The sequence below is a fragment of the Jaculus jaculus genome, chromosome 16, assembly GCF_020740685.1.
Source record: "Jaculus jaculus isolate mJacJac1 chromosome 16, mJacJac1.mat.Y.cur, whole genome shotgun sequence".
In the NCBI taxonomy this organism is placed as follows: domain Eukaryota; kingdom Metazoa; phylum Chordata; class Mammalia; order Rodentia; family Dipodidae; genus Jaculus; species Jaculus jaculus.
In genome coordinates this window covers 62,666,941-62,686,391 of record NC_059117.1, presented here as the reverse complement: position 1 = coordinate 62,686,391, position 19,451 = coordinate 62,666,941, and the positions used below count along the sequence as shown (strand labels likewise).

At 44.9% G+C, this 19,451-nt stretch overlaps 1 protein-coding gene across 1 annotated transcript in view; it reads right to left on the bottom strand.

The window, feature by feature from the left end:
- The window catches only part of Rarb (retinoic acid receptor beta), a 501,591-nt gene that overhangs the window by 375,527 nt on the left and 106,613 nt on the right, over positions 1-19,451 (bottom strand). The window lies entirely within an intron of this gene.

The following is a 19,451-nucleotide window of genomic DNA, read 5'->3' as shown; positions in this document are numbered from 1 at the left end:
CTCCTTCCGGCCTGTTTCATGCTGTGCTTGCTGATCTAGTCAGTACCAACTGAAGCTGCCCACCCCCTCACCCCATGCCAGCGTCCCCTCCCTGCCCCTGTTCTTGCGGAGGAGAGACCCCACAAGCCCCCGCGGCCTTAGCTCTCGCTCTACCTCCCACGACATTGCTCTGTGGCCTTCAGTCATCTTTAGGAAGCTGGCCAGGGTGGCAGGCTCCCCACCTTCCCGGAGAGGCTGCAACTGTAAACTGAAGTCCCCCCAAATTCCAACACCTCTTCAGACTTTCAGAGCACCACATCTAGTTTATCACAGGGGTTCCGCAAAGAAGACACCATTCGGCATCTTTAACACTTGTGTTTTGTATTTGGAAGCAAATTAATTAGAAAATAAAACAAAGCCATTTAGTATTTCGTGCCTTTCCACTCGATTTGATTTTCAAATCCCACATAAAGCTCAGCATTGTTACAAATGGGCTTTTCTATCTCCATTTGACAAACTACCTCATTAACTGAAAGGGCTGACAGCTTAGTAAACCCACCCCCACAGGGCACAATTCTCAGACTTTTAAAGCTGTCTGTTTGTTTACCAAATAGGGACTGTTGCTATAATCCTTCCCTTCCCTTCTCTTCCCTTACTTTTTCCCTTTCCTTCCTTCTTCCTCCTTCCCTTCCCTTCCTTTCAGTACCATTTACAGACTGGCTTAAAGGTCTGGCAGCATACTTGGGATCTTCAAAAAGTCAAATTAAAACAATCATAACAACGACACTCCTTGTGCCGATTAACAGGCAAAAGAGAAAGCAAATCTGTATTGGAAAAGCCCTGTTCGGAGCGCAAGGGAGCCAGCAGCGTTGGGCAGCGCTGAGCTGTTCTGCACGCAGACAAGCCCTTTTGTTTCAGGTTTGTAGGGGCAAAAATGGTGCCTGGCATTAGTGGGGTTTTTGTCCTTTTGTGCTTACCTGCTTCCAGTTGACACTCTTCCCTTGTCTCTGGAGGCAAAGTAAAAAGGAGCTGGGTGTGGAGGGCAGGAAGTGGTGGACAAGATATGGGAGCTGCCACCCTGAGTACCTGCTACCTGTCTGTCGTCTGTGAGAGGGTAGAAATCAAGTGTTTTACAAGAATATGCTAACTGTAAGTTTCAAAAACTAGAAAGGTAAATCAAGAAGAAAAAACTCTTTAAAAACTACTTTTGCCCAGTTGGTATTGTCCTGCCGTAGCTGCCTGTCACACTTCAGATGTCAGGGAGGACGTGGAAAGACAGGCTCACCTGGACTATGTGATCACCTGTGTGTGGCAGAGTATTGTCACCTCATGTGGCACCTGTGGTAGCTTCCTATATAAAAATCCAGCAATATGGGCTGGAGAGACGGCTTAGCGGTTAAGCGCTTGCCTGTGAAGCCTAAGGACCCCGGTTCGAGGCTCGATTCCCCAGGACCCACGTTAGCCAGATGCACAAGGGGGCGCACGTGTCTCTAGTTCGTTTGCAGTGGCTGGAGGCCCTGGCATGCCCATTCTCTCTCTCTCTCTCTCTGCCTCTTTCTCTGTCTGTCACTCTCAAATACATAAATAAAAATAAACAAAAAAATTAAAAAAATATTTAAAAAATACAGCAACACAGCATGGTGCTGGAGAGATGGCTCAGTGGTAAAGCCAGATACACAAAGGGCACATGCACCTGGAGTTCGTTCGCAGTGGTAAGGAAGTCCTGGCATGCCCATATCTCTTTATCTCTTTCTCCGTCTCTGCCTTTCAAATAAATAAATAAATAATACATAAATATTTTTTTTCAAAAAAACATACAGCCTATTTTCCCTGGTTTAATTAATGGTTTTGTTGCCCTAGCAAGTCAATTTAAATAGCATTATAGTAGTTTCTTGGTGCTTTTAATTCATGAAAGATTTATCTTAGGTTTACTTCAGCTTAAATTTGTATCGCATGCACGCTTCTAGTTTTAGACTTCTTACCATTAAACTGTTTGACAAACACAATGCTTACACACAGCATTTTAACATCAAATAGTTCCTTTGGACCAATGTTTCTCAAAGAGCATCCCAGAGACGGCAGTGTCAATGTCCGCTGGACATTTGTTAAAACAGCAAAAGCTGGGCTGAAGAGAGGGCGTCTCACATTAACTGAGAAGTCCAGGCCTCTTCAGCTCTGATCAGTTATGACAGGCCTTTCTCATTGCCCAGCGTGCACCATGCTGGGTGCCGGCAGAAGCAGGGGTTCTGCTGATTCTTGTCAGGACAACTATTTTATGGCTTACAGTGATGACATCATCTGTCTCCTATCTTGTTGCTTCTGTTTACAAATCTTATTTAGGGTGTGGTCCTCCTGAAATGGTTCTCTAATTTTATTATACTTTCCCTCCATTTTTGCTTCATCCATTTAGTCTTCTATCTGGAAGCCATCCCCTCCCCCTTTAACTTTTCAGTTAGTTTATTTAATTCTATATATTTGTGCTTAGATATTTTTAACATCCAGGAGGTTTTTTTCTTTATTTATTATTTGATTTATCATGACTACCATATCTTTCTTTGTTGATATCTCCTAGGATGTTGGCAATAGTTCTTTCCTATTTTATTTATTTATTTAAGAGAGAGAGACAGAGAGAATGGGCATGCCAGGGCCTCTAGCCACTGCGAATGAACTCCAGATGCCTGTGCTTTACCTGGACTCTGAGGAATTTAACCTGGGTCCTTTGGCCTTGTGGGCAAGTGCCTTAACAGCTAAGCCATCTCTCCAGCCCAGGAATAATTCTTTTGTTAGGATACATGAATAAAGAGTTCAAGGGCAGCCTGGGCTACATATTGAGGTCCTATCTCAACAAAACAAAAACCACAAAAAAATTCTCTTTAGTGTTTAATTCTGCCCACTGTATTGACGCCATTTCTCCTTAGTTTCCTTCTTGATATTTGACTTATTCTCTTATTAGGTGAATGGCTGCCTTAGTACCTGCCAGTTTGTCTAGGCTTCTCTATTCAGACTCAAAAGAGATTGCTTATCACAACTCTGCTTTCTTGAACACGCCTCGCCAAATGAGGTGCATGATGAAGTCATCAAACTGGGATATTTCACCATGGAACCAGCTTCCTTGACCACCCCATTAGGTGATCTTCTGAGCAGGGAGGGGAAAAGAGTTTACTGGTGGTAGCATGGATGAGTGAAGCTGGGTTGCTGGTGTGAACATACTGTTGGTATGTGGCCCTTTGACTGTTTTTCATGATTCATCTCCCCCCCACTCTGACTATGCCTCATGACCCACACTCAGCTACTCAGTGCCTTCGGCATCTGCGTCCAGCAGGCTCACTTGCTTTGCCAGCTTTGGATTATAAGAACCATGAGATGTAAGCAGTAAGAGTGCATTTCTCTTCTCCTTATTCAGAGCATCAACCCGTTTTCCCATCTAGCTACCACTTCCATGTTTTCACTACCCAATGGTCCTACTTTCCAGGATGGGCTATGTCCTTTATTAATTGTCTTAACAGTTTATTATATTTCTAATCTTTTTTCCCCTTTGTTAATTGTTTGTGGCTTTGTTAATTTACTCACCACTGAATACCTGTCTCCAAAAAGTTGTCTCTGTCTCTTGCCTGTGATCAGCACCATTTGTACCTGCGACATCTTTCACAGTTTGTGCTTTTTATAATTGCTTACTAGCATGTAAGTAAACACTTCATAACTGAAAAAAATACAAGTCTTAGGCCCATGATATTTCACTGGAAATTCATTAAATTCAAACAAGTGATCCATAGTTTAGAAAGTTTGAAACCGGGGCCAGATTATTCTTTAGCCTTTGAGTTGTAAATTCCTTCTATGAAAAGTGAGTGTAAGACTAACTGTGTGTGGGGTGGGGGGTGGGGCGGCTGGAGAGATGGCTCAGCAGTTAAGGCACTTGCCTGAGAAGCCTAAGGATCCGGCTCAGATTCCCCAGATCCCACGCAAGCCAGATGCACAAGCTGGTCCTTGCATCCGGCATTCACTTGAAGTGGCTAGAGGTCCTGGTGCATCCATTCCCCTCTTTGTCTATCTCTCAAATCAATAAAAAAATATATATATAAAAAGAATAACCATATGGGAAAGCTTCCCTTACAGTACTAGTTAAGGTAAGATTCAGTCACCAGATGTCAGAATTGTTAATCCTGTGTGGCAAGAGAAAGCCAGAGAGGGCTCCATCTGGAACTGAACGAAAAGGAGAATTTATCGTCACCATGGACCCATCATGGGCTGTGACAGATAGTTCTGCAAATAGATGGCAGGAAGGTAGCTAGATAGTGAGACAGAGAGATGGACAGACTGATGGATGGATGATAGACAAATAACAGATGACAGACAGATCACAGGTAGATGCGTGATGGGTGAGAGACAGATGCTAGACAGATAGTAGATGTGGCCTTCTTTAGTCATGGTTCCTGCAAGTGTATTGGATAGGGAGCCGAGCCAGGAGAAGTGGACCACCTTGCAAGGTGTTTTCTTAAGACTTCATGTTGAGGAGAGAACTCTTCGCAGAGCCCATTTTGAGGCTCTGGATGCAGACACTTCTCGTGAGGCTAGGTGTGCTGGCTTCCCCTGGGCTGCAGCCAAGTGGCATGCAAGATACAAGACGGAAAACACAGATACTGGCTTCATCTCCTCCTGCCGCAGCTTAGGGGCACAATGGTTGATGTGACTATCATCCAAAAAAACAAAATGACAACAAAAACATAAAATGGGAATTGGGCTGGAGAGATGGCTCAGCAGTTAAGGCACTTGTTTGCCTGCAAAGCCTAACAACCTGGGTTCAATTTCCCAGTACCCACGTAAAGCCAGATGCACAAAGTGGCAAATGGGGCTGGAGTTCATTCGCATTAGCTAGAAGCCCTGGCATGTCCATTCTCTCTCTCTCCCTCTTTCTCTCTCATAAATAAATAACTATTTTTAAAAGAAAATTAAAAAAAAGAAATTGTGTCTCCAGAATACGTGCTTACTGATGCACCAGTTCCAATCCTGCATGATCGTGAATCCACATGATGGTGTCCCCGTGAGACGCTGATCTTGGGATGCGTGGGCAGAGTTCATGTGTGGAATTAAACTGGGCCAAGTGTTCCTTCCTTCATAAGCCCTGTTTCCATTACTGACCTACTAATGTACAGAACCCAAAATCACAGGTTTCCATACATTTTTATGCATGTGAATTTCTGCCTATGTTCCTGAAAGTTCTAGTTTCACTTTGGGCTTAAGAGATGAGGTCTTAAAAATTTGATGTTACAAATTATAGATGAGCTTATTTCCAGTGGCTGGAGGCCCTGGCAAAAGCACCCATTCTCTCTCTCTGTATTTTCTTCTTTCCCTCTCAAGTAAATAAATAAATAAATACAATATTTTAAAAAGAGAGAGAGAGAGTAAGGTTGAGCCTTACTCAGACATTCAACTTGGTCTGCTACTTTTAGGAGAAGCATCTTAATGCTACCTTCCTCTGGAAGTTGCCAGTTTTGCAGTGTGGCCTGAAATGACAGTGGGTGGTTCTCCTCTTGTCTCCTTCCATTTTCAGAAAGACTCCGAAAGGTGATTGGCAGGTGAAAAGAGCCCATCCTGACATTCTCTGCTAATGTTATCCAAAGGAAGCCAAAAGGAGAAAACTGGAACCAGTAAAGGAACTCTTACAGGACATACCTCCACTGGGATGCACCTCCAACAGGGCTCAGTGGTCCTTCCAGATTACTCTGAGATTTCCCAGAACATCTGGAAACATCTAGGGGGGGATCTGAAAATACCACCAAAGCAGAAACACTGCCATGTTCTCACCAAATCCCGTTACCTTCTTCCACTCTCACTGCCAGTTTTCCTAACTTCCTCCACACCTGAGTGGAATCATAACGTAGAGCTCTGGCTGGTGGGATGGGGCAGCTGTGATGCCAGCCACCTTGGTACTCTCTCCCCAAATCTCCCATGGCATCACTCAGATTTGTTTCCCTCCTCCTGACCCCTTTTCTGGCTAACTGGAGAAGGCCCATGTGGAAGTTTGAATAGATAGCCCACAATATATTGTGTTTTATTAGTTTGTAGTTTGCATCTGCAGCCACTTGGCTGGAGGTGGTGTTACTGGGTGGATCTTAAGGTGTGGTGGTGGGTTTGAGATTCCAATCTAAAGATATGCCAAGTGTGCCTAGCTGGAGTTCCTGAAGTGTGCTGTACTATATGGCTTTTGGCTTTTCTATGTTTGGACCTGTGAAGTCAGGCCAGCTTCTTGCCTTTATGGAACTTCCCCTAGATGTTTAAGCTTCAATAAATCCCTTCCTCCATAACTGGGCCAGGTCTGGAAGGTCATCGCAGTGAACCTGAAGCTGTCTGCTATATCCCAGTAGAACTCCATGGACCCAAGCAAGGAACCAGCCAGGCCATCAACTGGCTGAGTGAAGGTGACTGGCCCATTGATCTGCATTGAGCAGTGACATCACTGAGAAAGAAATCTAGCATGGTAACCACTGAGATTCAGGGGTAGTTGTTATGATTACACCAAGAACGTTCTGGATTATGCCAACATAATTGTACTATGCCTATTTTCACTCCAGTTTTTAAAATTTGTTTTATTTATTTATTTTTCAGGGATTGTTTTTTCCAGGTAGGGTCTTGCTCTATCCCACGGTGACCTGGAATTCAGTATGTAGTCTCAGGGTTGCCTTGAACGCACAGAGATCCTCCTACTTCTGCCTCCTGAGTGCTGGGATTAAAGGCATGAGCCACCATGCCCAGCTTCACTTCAATTTTTGATTTCCAAATCTTTGTCACTCCTTCTGATCTTTTACTGAACTAATTTTAGGTAAATTGTTTAATTAAATCAATTAAACTAAATTATTAGATTTGTTTTCATTGCATATATTCATATATACCTGGTATCAAGACATCTTCATGCAAGTATTAAGGTATGTTTTGAGGCAAATCTACCCCAAGGTTTTCCACCTTTCTAAATAAACAAATGCTTGCTACAGTTAAAAAGGAGAGACATTCCAATGCCAGTGTGGTTAGTAGCCTCCAGGTTGTCTCCTACGTGATGACATTGTATGTGAACTCACAGGGAGTGGCACTGACCGAGGCCACCCCCATGTGGGCTAGTGTCTCAAGTAGCCAGCATGTCACTTGTGCTCATGCTTTTGGCTGGTTGCCAGGACCAGTGTCCAATCTAGCCAAGGACAGCATGAAGTGGGCCTTTCCAAAACAGACAGGGTGGTCACTGACCCCTATGCATGGCAAGATCCAAAGCATACAAATCATACCTCCTCCCCGCAAGTATGAAAAGAAGAAAATGTGAGCCAGGATGTGAAGATGACTCCTGCTCTCCCTTGTGGGGTGCAGGACGCAAGCTGGCCGTGCCTGGGGGTACAGTCAACAAGTAGATCCTACACCCCCCACACATGCACGCACACGCATGCACACGTGCACACGCACACACATGCTCGTGCACACACACACGCGCACACACAGGCACACACACACACACACACACACGCACACACGCACACATCTGCAGCTCCTGGCTTCCCCACTAGTGTCCTTGCAGTAGACTCCCGTTTGCAAACCCAGTGTGATAATACTGGCTTCTGGTACGTGAACCAAAGAACTTTTGCTTGGTAACAAATGTTTATATAAACTCGTTACCGTAAGTTTGCAAGCCATGAGATTATTATTAAGTGAGATTCTGAATGATTGCTGTATTAATAATGGCAGCATTCTAATCATTGCAGTGTGGTGGGGTCCTGAGAGGAGGGTGTGAGCAGTCAGGTGATGTCATGGCAACCAGCTCCCAACAAAGACAGAAGGGATTCCTGCAGGAAACACATAGGCATTCTCTGCTCAGTTTGGTCGGTAACATGTGAACCCTCATGTTTCTTAGTGTGTAAACAAATAACATGTTTGCACAGAAAATAATGTTGAAAGTAGTTGACTCCAGACGCCTAAATACTGTATCATGGGGTCCAAGATTACTTATTAACTGCTAGATTCTTTCAAAGTCAAGAGAACCAGCATGGTGGCATGGTGGCGCATACCTTTCATCCCAGCACTCAGGAGGCAGAGGTAAGAGAAGCTCCATGAGTTCGAGGCCACCCTGAGACTGCATGATGAATTCCAGGTCAGCCTGGGCTAGAGTGAGAGCCTACCTTGAAAAGCCAAGAAAGAAAGAAAGAAAAAAGAAGAGAACCACCCATGTTTTGGAGAAGTTATTAATTCAGCAAGTGTCACTTGACAGACGTGATGGATAGGCAGGCGAGCTTGGGTGTGCTTGGTTAAAACTTTAGACGCAGTGCTTTATGACTTCACATCTTGAGAACAGAGGGGCGAACCTTAGTGAGTCTGTTTCCTGACAGAAGGGTGGGGAGTTGCTGCCTCAGCTCACAGTGTGGCATGGGGATGGAGTGAGCTGGCACTGCCCTCTGGAACTGATCCTGGCACCAGGGAGGGACTCGTCATTCTCAGCACTGTTGTGGCTGTGACCTGATGGTTTCAGCCACTTCATATTCTGGCATAGCTGGAAACAGAACAAAAGCACCCCCTACTTTTTTATCTTAATATGTCACTTTTTATTTATTTGTTAGAGAGAGAGAGAGAGAGAGAATATGGGCACACCAGAGCCTCCATCAACTGCAAAGTCTACATGTCTATGCCATCTTGTGCATCTGCCTTATGTGGGCACTGGAGAATCGAACCTGGTTCCTTAGGCTTCCCAGGCAAGTGCCTTCACTGCTAAGCTACCTCTCCAACCTTTATTTTCTAATAATCACTCTAACATTTCTTACATTATTATATGAATTCACTTATATGAGATGCTATTTGTGTACATACACTTGTAGCAGCTTCTTTAAAGCCTAATTTCTTAACTTAAAAAAAATTCGCGGAAGCAATTTCCTAAGAAAATGGTGAAAGTATAGAAATGGCTCTGGTGTCCCCGACTGGTTATTAAGATCCAGCCTGACCGCCAGCACCGCCCAGGCAGGCAGCTCCCAGCGGAAGGCCAGCTACTTTCCAACTACCTTGTCACCCTAGCAATCTGCCAGTCAGTGCTTCTTCTAACCCTGTTCTAGTTCCAGCTCTTTATTGCTTAAATTTCATTTCTAGCAGACAGAGAAAGAGAGAGAGAGAGAGAAGCAGTTTAAAAATTCCTTGTGGGCCAAAACACAGCCTAGGGCATCTTATGCTAAGAAGGACTCAAAAATAATGCTGAGACATTTTCTTGAATCTGTAGTAGAGGTGAAAGCATCTCTAATTAGACTTCCTGTATTCAAAAGTTAGCTGTTTGCTTGACTTCGTGGACAAGCACCTTAAAAATTACAATAAAAAATTAAGTGACAAGTCCAAATGCTTTCTCCCCCGCCAAAACACATACCAGAATTTGTGTTTAGAGTCACTTAAATGAAGGGAAATTAACAGCGAGTGAGAAAGCTCTCAGTGGTGACGTGCGTGAATGACCACATGCCCATGACATTTTACTGCCTCCACTCAAGCAGATGGGATTCCAGCATGAGCTGGCCTCTGTCGAGATGAACGGGATTCCACAACTCTTAGCACATTGGCATAGAAATGGGGTGGATTCGGGCGCAGAGGCATTCTTCGAGAAACAAAGCGGCCACAAAGGTGTCCTGTCCCCAGTGTCTGTCAGTGCAGACTCATCTGTTACGGAGTCCCATTCATTCTCATTAAAGCTACATTCACTATCAGATGACAGTGCAGGCACCCCATGGAAATCGTGAGGACCAGATCATCTATTAACCACAGCCGCTGCTGAGCCAGCAGCAGAAGACCCAACTGCAGTCTCTCAACTGGCGATACAAATCAGGAAAGTGCCAGGCAGAAATCAAACACGCAGATAAAAGCAGACCCGCCCGTGAGCCCACGCACCGAGGGCTCCTGCATTGACAAAGGCCACACAAGACAGTGAAATTCAATGAAGGGGACTGAGAGCGAAGGGAAACAGGCCAGCACCAGGGAGCCAAAGCCCCTTTCCTATAGAAAGAAACCAGCATGGGGCATGCCTTTGCAGAAGGGCCCAGGGCACCACGGGCCGCAATGCACATCTGGCTCACAGGTGTGCCGCCTGGTATTCCTAAACCAGCCATCGACAGTCATGTGGCAAGAGGTCTATTGTTGTTTGGGGTGGGAAGTAGAAAAGAATTATAGCTCTCATATCATGATGCTTTAGGGAAAATGTATGTAAGTCCCATTCAAAACATACTTCCTCTGGCAGATTATATTTTTAATCCACCTACTTAATTAGCTTGCTCCTCAGTGGATCAAATGATATTAAGTGAGTTAGAGTAATATTGCCATTGGAGCAGCCATTTAATTCTGGCAACTCAAAAGCAAATTATTTCATAAATGGATCGTTTATTCAATTCAGCTCCAATTCAATTCTAAGCCCCTTCTATAACGCCAGCGCTGAGATAGATCCATAGGAGAACCAACCCAGGCCCACAGCACTTTGCAGATTTCAGTAATGTAATGAGCATATTAATGAATATAGTAATTACGATATACATTAATTAATGACTGCAACAATGAACGTATGGTCTGGGACATGGGAGCTAGGCAACCAAAGTACTATCACGGGGCTGGAGAGGTGGCTTAGTAGTTAAGGCACTTGCCTGTGAAGCCTAAGGGCCCGTGTTCGACTCTCCAGGTCCCACGGAAGCTCCAGATGAAGCAAGTGTGTGAGGTCACCCACGCGTACAATGTGGCACACACATCTGGAGTTCAATTGCAGTGGCTGGAGGCCCAGGTGTGCCAAATCTCTCTCTCTCTCTTTCTTTCTCACTCTCTTCCCATCTCACTCTCTCTCACAAGTAAATTACAAAAAAGGGGTATTATTCATTCAAGGGATCAGCAGAGGGAATGGAAGATGACTATGGAAAGATACAAAGGGCAGCTCAGTAAGTAGCAGCAAGATAGATGTTTTAGGCATTAGCAACAGTCCAGTGCAGAGAGCAGACAGAGACTAGAGAGACACATTTCTACACCAGAGGAGCAGATTAATCACAGGGTAGACATGAAAACAATTACGATTCAACAGTGGAGTGAACTGGACAGGTTTCAGGAATGTCGGCTGTGTTAGTTCCAAGGGTACTCCGATACAAAGGTCAAGGACACATGGCCCTGTCATCCCCTTCCTCCCAAGTAGCTCATGGCCCTGTGGGGGGAGAAGACAGCTCTTCAGTGTCATAGATGAGGCAAGTCACGTGGGACTTGGAACACAACAGTGTGATGCTGGGGTTCTGCCACTGGAAACTAAACATGGCCGGGAAATGGAGAAGGACCAGGGTGGACGAAAGGTACGGTAGACTGAGTTCCTTGGGAGTGTCTGTGGAGCTTATGAACAGAAAGGTTTATTAGCAAAGATGACATAATCACAGTCCTTCCAGGAAACAGAAAGCAAAACAAAGTGTCTTTGCTTGTCACCTACGTAGCTGGCTTCTTAAAACCTGGTGGAATCACAGAAGAGAATGATTTAGATGGAACGTAAGTGCGGTCATTTGAATGTGTGTCCCCCATAGATTCAGGGGTTTTATTAAAGCTTCTAACTTGGGTCTCCAACCACCTGGCTGGAGGAGGCGTCACAGGGGTGGATCCTGGGGTCCAGCCCTAAGGTGTGTTTGGAGGCGCATCTGATTTCCAGCCCAAAGTTAGGCAAAGCACTCTGAGCCCTGGAGGGCTCCCTGATGCTTGCTGCCCACACGTGCTTGCTGCTTTTGGTTTTCACGGCTGTTTGGTTGTTTCTCTCTGCTTGGGTGTGTGGAAGCAGCTTCTCTGCCACTGATGGAACGTCCCCTGGATCTGTAAACTTGAAATAAACCCTTTCCTCCCCCAAACTGTGCTGGTTTGGATGTCCATCCCAGCAAAGTAGAGTTGACTACAGCCCAACAGACATGAGACACATGCCAAGTCCAACGCAGGCGGTTACTGCTGGGCGAACATCTCCATTCTTTTAAGCACCTCTGCGGAGACAGTGGACTTTGGAGGCGCAGGCAATGTCAGTGTAGTTGAGGTCCTTGGCCTGGCTCTTTTATTTAATACGCACTTTTTACAAACTTGGCTAGAACCACAGTGTTGGGGAAAGTGCAAAACGTTGATGTGGACAAAGCTTTGGCCTGTGTCTGTTGGCTTCTTGTCACTGTGATGACACACCCAAGGAGATGTAAGGAGGAAAGGTCGACTTTGACTCAGAGTTTCGGGTCATGGTCGTGTGGATGGCTTTTGGCCGTGACGAGGGAGGACGTCATGGCAGAAGCAGGTAGCTGAACAACGCTGGTCCCTCATGGTGGCCAGAACCCAGAATAAGAGATGACTGGTGTCGAGGTTTCTAATGAAATGACACACCCTTCTAAAGCCTCCAGTGAGCAACTTCCCTCCACCTGGTGCCACCTATTACTACAGGAGCTCGGTCAGCTACTTGTCCATGGGCTCAGCCTCCTCACGAGCAAATCACTCTCAGCTGCGCCACCCGCTGGAGACAAGCCTGGCGCACCTTCCAGAACTCGATGGCCCTGAACTTCCCGGTTGTGGCTGGTGACAGTGCACAGGGAGAGCTGCCTGCCCACGAGGAACCAGCCAAGGTGGGTGTGAGTCAAAGTAAGAGTCACCAGTGGCTGATGACACTGAGCAGGTCCTTATTCAAGTTGTCAGTTATTTCACTGTGGAAGTTTCTGCATTAATTTTGATGTAAAATTTTACATTAAAATATGATTTTTAGTTGGGTGTGGTGGCACACGCCTTTGATCCCAGCACTCAGGAGGCAGAGGTAGGAGGATCGCCATGAGTTCGAGGCTACCCTGAGACTCTATAGTGAATCCCAGGTCAGCCTGGGCTAGAGCAAGACCCTACCTCAAAAAACCAAATATATATATATAATGATTTTTGGGGGGCTGGAGAGATGGCATAATGGTTAAGGAGCTTGCCTGTAAAGCCAAAGGACCCAGGTTTGATCCCCCAGTATCCATGTCAGCCAGATAGACAAGGTAGTATGTGTGTCTGGGGTTCATTTGCAGTGGCTGGAGGCCCTGGCGCACCCATTCTCTCTCTCTCTCTTTCTCTCCAATAAATAAGTATTTAGAAATATGATTTTTATCACTGAATCTTTTAGGCACCTCCTTGTTGTGTGTTGCCAGGGTGAGTGGTTTTCTTGCCTCACCCCAATCCTGGCTCAGGGACAGTTGGCACAGTTCTGAGGAGGCAGACAATCAGGGTAATTGTGGCAAAAATCATGACTTTCCCACAGCATCGTCCTGATTTGACAGTTACTCCACACCGTTCTTCCTAAACAGCTGCCTCCCCGCCATGATTGAGCCAAGGCAAGATGTACCCACCAAGGCAGTTGTGGCACACAGGCTATGTGGGCAAGCACCCACTCCCAGTGGAAGGGAATTCCAGCCTGGTACTGAGAACCGAGTCAGAAGCCTAGGTCTTGGGAGGCCATATTCCCTCTAGGAAAGTTTTCACTATTCTCTGGCTAAGAAAGAGAGGTTATACTGTCAAAAGTCTTCCAATGTCTATTTGTCCTCTTTGCTTCATGCTGCTCTCACTCCTGATCAGAGAGCCTGTTTTTACAGATGGCAGCAAACGCCAAGAGGACCCAAGACCCATCAGTAAGACAAGAAAAGAAAACCAACCACCAAGCATAAGGCAAGTCATCTCTATCATAGCTTCCAGGGCCCAGAAAACATTACAGAGGAAGTGGAAGATTCAATATGAGTGCTGCTCTCCCGGCTAGCCTGAGAACCGCCCTTAGGGAGATGGGACTGGACAGTGAAGAGACTCAAGTTAACTTTGCTTTAAACCGGCAGATTACATAGCTGTGAGATCAGCTGTCGAGTAAGGAATTCAGCATCTCACAGCAATAATATAAGAAAAGTTATTAATAAGAAATATTCTTACACGTTTTTTTCCCTATAGTTCATTCTCATAGTTCATTCCCACAGTTCATTCTCAGAGTTCATCCCCACAACTAAGGAGACTCAAAACCCATCAAAGTAGAAACCTAGAGGTTGCAGATGGCTCAACACTAAAGTGGACTTAGAACACACTCACCAAGGCTCAGGGAACCCGTGGAAAAGGGGGCGGGAATATTTTAAGCGCCACGGGGGGGGGGGGGGTTATACTCTGAGGCAGTGTGCCCACCCACAGAGACTGGTGCATTCATGACCTGGCAGACAATACACAGACAATACTGGGAACCTGAGTGAGGAGGGCTCTCAGTGGAGTGGGCTGGGAGAGGGGACATACGAGTTTAGCCCAAAGGGTATGTGACTCATATACAATATGTTCATAGAATAAAGTTCTCAATAAAAGGGAAAAGAAATAGCAACTGTGAGATCATCAGTTGGAGTTTTCTCATGTAAATAAAAGAAGCAAATGCCATTAAGGATACACTTCAGCCTGGGACCAGGAGGGCTGAGTTTTCTTTCTGGTTAAATTACTCACAATGAATCACCAGAAAGAAGACTGCAGAAACAACCATGGCACCATCAGCTCAAAGTTGACATTTTGCAACATGAGCACAGATTTCGATTTCTATTTGGGCTTGACCTTCCTGCCGGGTTTCATAGCCTCGGCATTTCAGTACCTACAAATCCATCCTGGGCAAAGAAAACTGACGTGTTCTGACTCCTCCAGTGCCTCAGGTCTCAGGTGGGAGTCTTCCTGTGGCCTTCACTGCAGTTCCTGGACCACAGTGGGAACTGAAGAGATATTTGCCCAATGGTTGCACACTGAAAATTCCTAAAGTAATGAAGAACACATCAAAATAAACATGGAGGGCTGGAGAGATGGTTTGTGGTTAAGACACTTGCCTATGAAGCCTTAAGAACCCAGGTTTGAGTCGCCAGTACCCATTTAAGGCAGATGCACAAGGTGGTGCATGTGTCTGGAATTTGCAGCAGCTAGAGGCCCTGGAGTGCCTATTCTCTCTCGCTCAAATAAATAAGTAAATAAATAAAATATTTTAAAAAATCAACCAGGAAATACTCACGTAGCGATGTGTTCTGATTACTGTTGCACATCAGCCAAATGTCCACAGAGGCTCAAAACATGACCTTTCAGCTCTAATCTTCCCGCAGTGGCAATTTCTGTCCAGTCCTTTCGTAGTGGCAGAAGTTGTACAAGTGGACGTGAGCCAGCAGACCTTATGCCAACAACCGAATGAAGAAATTATCTGTGCATGTTCTTGGTGAGGAGGAAATTTTGCCAACAACAGATTCCTCGTGAGGCTTTGCTGACTAAACTGGTTTGGAAATTGCTTGTACGTGTCTGGGAATGATATTCAGGGACAAGGATGCTTGTGCCCGTGTGTGTGTATGTGGGGGGGGGGCATGATAAAGGCCAAGAGTTCAAGTCACTGTTTACTGAAACTATCCACTGACACGTGTCACTCGGTTGGCTTGGATGATGAGTATTGGGCCAGCAGTGAGGCATTCTGTGGGACAGTGACACGGGGTGCTCTCAGTTGGCACAAGATCCAGTTCTCCTTCTCTGAGAAATTTCACCCACAAGCAGTTTGCCATGGAGGCACTCAAAATCACACGCAGAGGCAGAAGCCGCTCTCCACCGCTGCAGCCCACGCATCTCCGAGGCTGTGGGTTTCCGCGGGTGACGTCCTCGGGCTGGCGGCCCACGTGACCCTGCTTGGTTTATGGAAGCTGAGGAGATATGGGTCAAAGCGTCACCGGTCTCAGTCACATTTTAAGTGATGTTAATGTACTCCCACAAGAGGTCAGCTGCCAAGACTTGCATTTGTGGACTCTAAAATAGACTGTGGAGAGTCTTTTAAAATGTTAAGTAATGTGGGGGCTGGAGAGATGACTTAGTGCTTATGGCGCTTGCCTGCAAAGCCTAAAGGACCGTGGTTCGATTCCCCAGGACCCACGTAAGCCAGATGCCCAAAGTGGTGCATGTGTCTGTAGTTCATTTGCAGTGGCTAGAGGCCCTGGTGTGCCCATTCTCTGTCTCTCAAACTGTTAAAAAATGTTCAATAATGTTAACATACCAGATGTGTCATTACTGCATGTGTGTAAACATATATAACTTAACACGTTATGGTCACATGTGCATACATGTAAATGCGCAGTGTCTCATGGCATAGCTGATGTATGTCCTTTCCAAGGTGAAACATTTAATTATTATTTAACAAACTATAGCTTTATTCTTTTCTTAATTTTTTTTTTTTATTTATTAGTGAGAGGGAGAAAAAGAGAAAGAGAATGGGTACAGCCAGGGTCTCCAGCCACTGTAAATGAACTCCAGATGTGTGTGCCACCTTTGTGCATCTAACTTATGTGGGTCCTGGGGCATCGAAACTAGGTCCCTTAGGGCTTTACAAGCAAGTGCCTTAACCAGTGAGCAATCTCTCCAGTCCTCCTCACTTTCAATTTCATATAAATAAAAATCTAGCAGGCAACGCTCATTTCCTCTTCAGTGCCTTTCTCTTACAATAAAACAAAAGGTGTCACCCATTGTTAATCTGTTTCAGAACATGGTGTTTTGCCTCAGCTTAGAAACAGGTTAACCAGGTTATCTGTGGAAAGAATACAATCTTTGGTAACTTTCCCTCAAATAAAAAAAGAAAAAGAGTTAAAAGCCAGCAATTGAAAATCAGAGAGAAGAAATACCAACTCTATGGGAAGCCACATATCTAGAGAGTACTTAAACTATCTCACTTTATAAACTTCAACAGGAATATGATTTCTGGCATTATGGCTTATAGAATCACTTGGGAATGAATAATTCATTGGCTTTTTTTTTTTTTTTAACCAAGCCTCCAGTGTAAATCAGTCAAATATAGCAACATGATATTCGTGCTGAATTTTTAAGTCCTTAAAACATTTAGATGGAAACTTTTTCTTTTCAAGAGTGAGGGAGGGAGAATGTCATTTTTCCGTCTGCTCACGTTGCCCGGGCATACTTTCATTATGTACTTCTAGAAAAATCTATAAAGAGGGATTTAATTAAACAATAAACCAGGGAATGGTAGAAGGCAAGAAAAGCAACAAGCAAACAAACTTTGAGTGTTATGTTTTCTTTATTAACATAGAGAAGGGAAACGAAACAGAAAGGCAATCTAATAACAAACGTTCCTTTGAGCCATGCTCGGGAGCGAAGGGACATTCCCTTATTGTTCCGCCCATCTGATTGGTCCGTACATGGCAATAAAGGTGGAATGGACGGAAACAGGAAACAGACGGGCACATCTCTAGCATCTTTATTACCAGCTAATAGATATCTGAGAAGAACGCACAGATAATGCCGAATCGTCTGTACCAATCTCCTAAGCAATTATTCTTAATTAGTGGGTTCTGTTTATAGATTCAACATCGTGTACCCTTATGTATCAGAAAGATGATGGCAGCTGGAGAGAAAGAAATGACACTCTTAAAGGAAAAGTATTGCAAGATGCTGAGGGATTTCGCTTTTGGTGAGGTGAATGAATCTTGATTCTTCTCTCTGCCCTGGCATAAGTAGGCTTCTTCTTTTTTTTGTGTGTGAATGATTAAAGAAAAAGTTTTTAAAAAAACACAATAATTATCAAGGGAAGCTAAGCGAACAAGTGTTCTTGTCATTGCTTCAGAAAAATGAAAAGAAATCCATCAAAATGAAATAATTATGTAGGACAGAAATATTCCCTCGTATTATAACTCCAAATGCTTCCAGAAGGCTCCCTCCTCCCCAACTCCAACAAAATGTAGAGATGCGGCACCTGCAATTTGCTTCTGCCAAATTGAAAGCCAAGGGGTAAAATGGGCGGTGTGACCAGCTGTATCTTCATAAAAGAGAGAATATGAAATGATTTTTTCCAGGCCAACATGGTCCAAGGGGACCTGAGTGTATACATGGAGCCAATGGGCCACTTCAGCAAATGGAAAAATATTGTGTAGATCAGCTCCACCCTACCCCATGCCCCACAAACCTGGCTTGTGAATCCTCAAAAGCTTCTCCTCTGACTGGCATTACTTATTTCCATGCATGTTGTCTAGGTATCTTTCCTATAAATAAGCAACATGGTGATCTGGCCTCTTGGGTTTCTGTAAAGACTAAAAGTCTAGACTTTTTAAATATGTGTGGTCATTTTAGTAATATTCTGTTCTCCTTCCTTGAAAACCAGAGTTTTTCCCTAGCATACTGGACTTCTGTTTACAAGGACCGTTGTGGATACATGCCAGTACACGAATGATGTATGCTACAACGCTCTAAAATGACCATACTCTGTTGAGCATGTGGTGCCCCATGATGGCACTATTTTGGGAGAGGCCTTAAGAAAGTAGGTCACTGGTCATGGGTCCTCAGGGGTCCCATGTTCCTGGACCCTACCTGTCTCACTCTTCTCTTGTTTACTGTGAGGTCAAGAAGTTCATCCACTCCACACTCTAGCTGTCATAGTTTTCTGTCCAAGCACACATGGGTGGCCAAAGGAACATGGCTTGAACCCTCTAAAATCATGAACCAAAGGAAATACCCCCTTAGGGTTTTCTCAGGAATTTTGGTCGCAGTGACAAGACAGTTAAGCAATACAGATCCTCTTCTTCTGAAAAGCACTTAGAGCAAGAGAATACCCCCACCCAAACTGGCCTTTTTCATTGGTGTGAGTGTCAGAGACAAGGCAGAAGTAGACTACCCAGGCCACCTTTGCTTGGATGACTTGGTGACAAAGCCTGGCCGCCTTTGGTAACCCCCTTCTCATTTTAGAACCAACTCCAGAGCGCCCCTTCTCTCACCAGATGAGTCCGTCTCTGTACACATCACCAAATTATATATTTGTGTGTTCTTCAGGCTTCAAGGTGAAGTTTTTCTTTTCTTGTTTTTAAATAGCAAAATGTCCCACAGCTTATGAATATGGGCCGAGTTGTCAACACGTCACTAAGTCTGGGGGCTGCAGAGATGGCTCACTGACAGTGTGCTCACCACCCAGCTGGAGCCCCTGAGCTCAATCTCCAGACCCTGTGTCAAAAGCTGGAAGCCACGATGGGCTTCTGTGAGCCCAGCATGCCGATGCTCGTGGCCACATGGGAGGCAGAGGCAGGAGAAGTTCCCAGGACCCCGGCAACCCTGCTTCAAATGAGGTGGACAGGTGAGAACTAAACTGGAAGTTGTTCTCTGACCTCTGACCGTGGTTGGCAACTGTACCCTTCAATCTACTGCATATGTGAATCTCTTTAAAAAAAAAACAAAAACAAAAAACAAAAAACAAAATGAACTTTTAAGCCAGGCGTGGTGGCACATGCCTTCAATCCTAGTAATTAAGAGGCAGGGGTAGGAGGGTCACCGTGAGTTTGAGACCACCCTGAAACTACAGAGTGAATTCCAGGTCATCCTGGGCTACAGCAAGACCCTACCTTGAAAAACAAATAAGCAAACAAAACAAACAAACAAACAAAAACTTTTAAAATTGTCAACTTCCATAGTTATAGACAATAAACCTTAGAAATCCACACTCCATTATATCC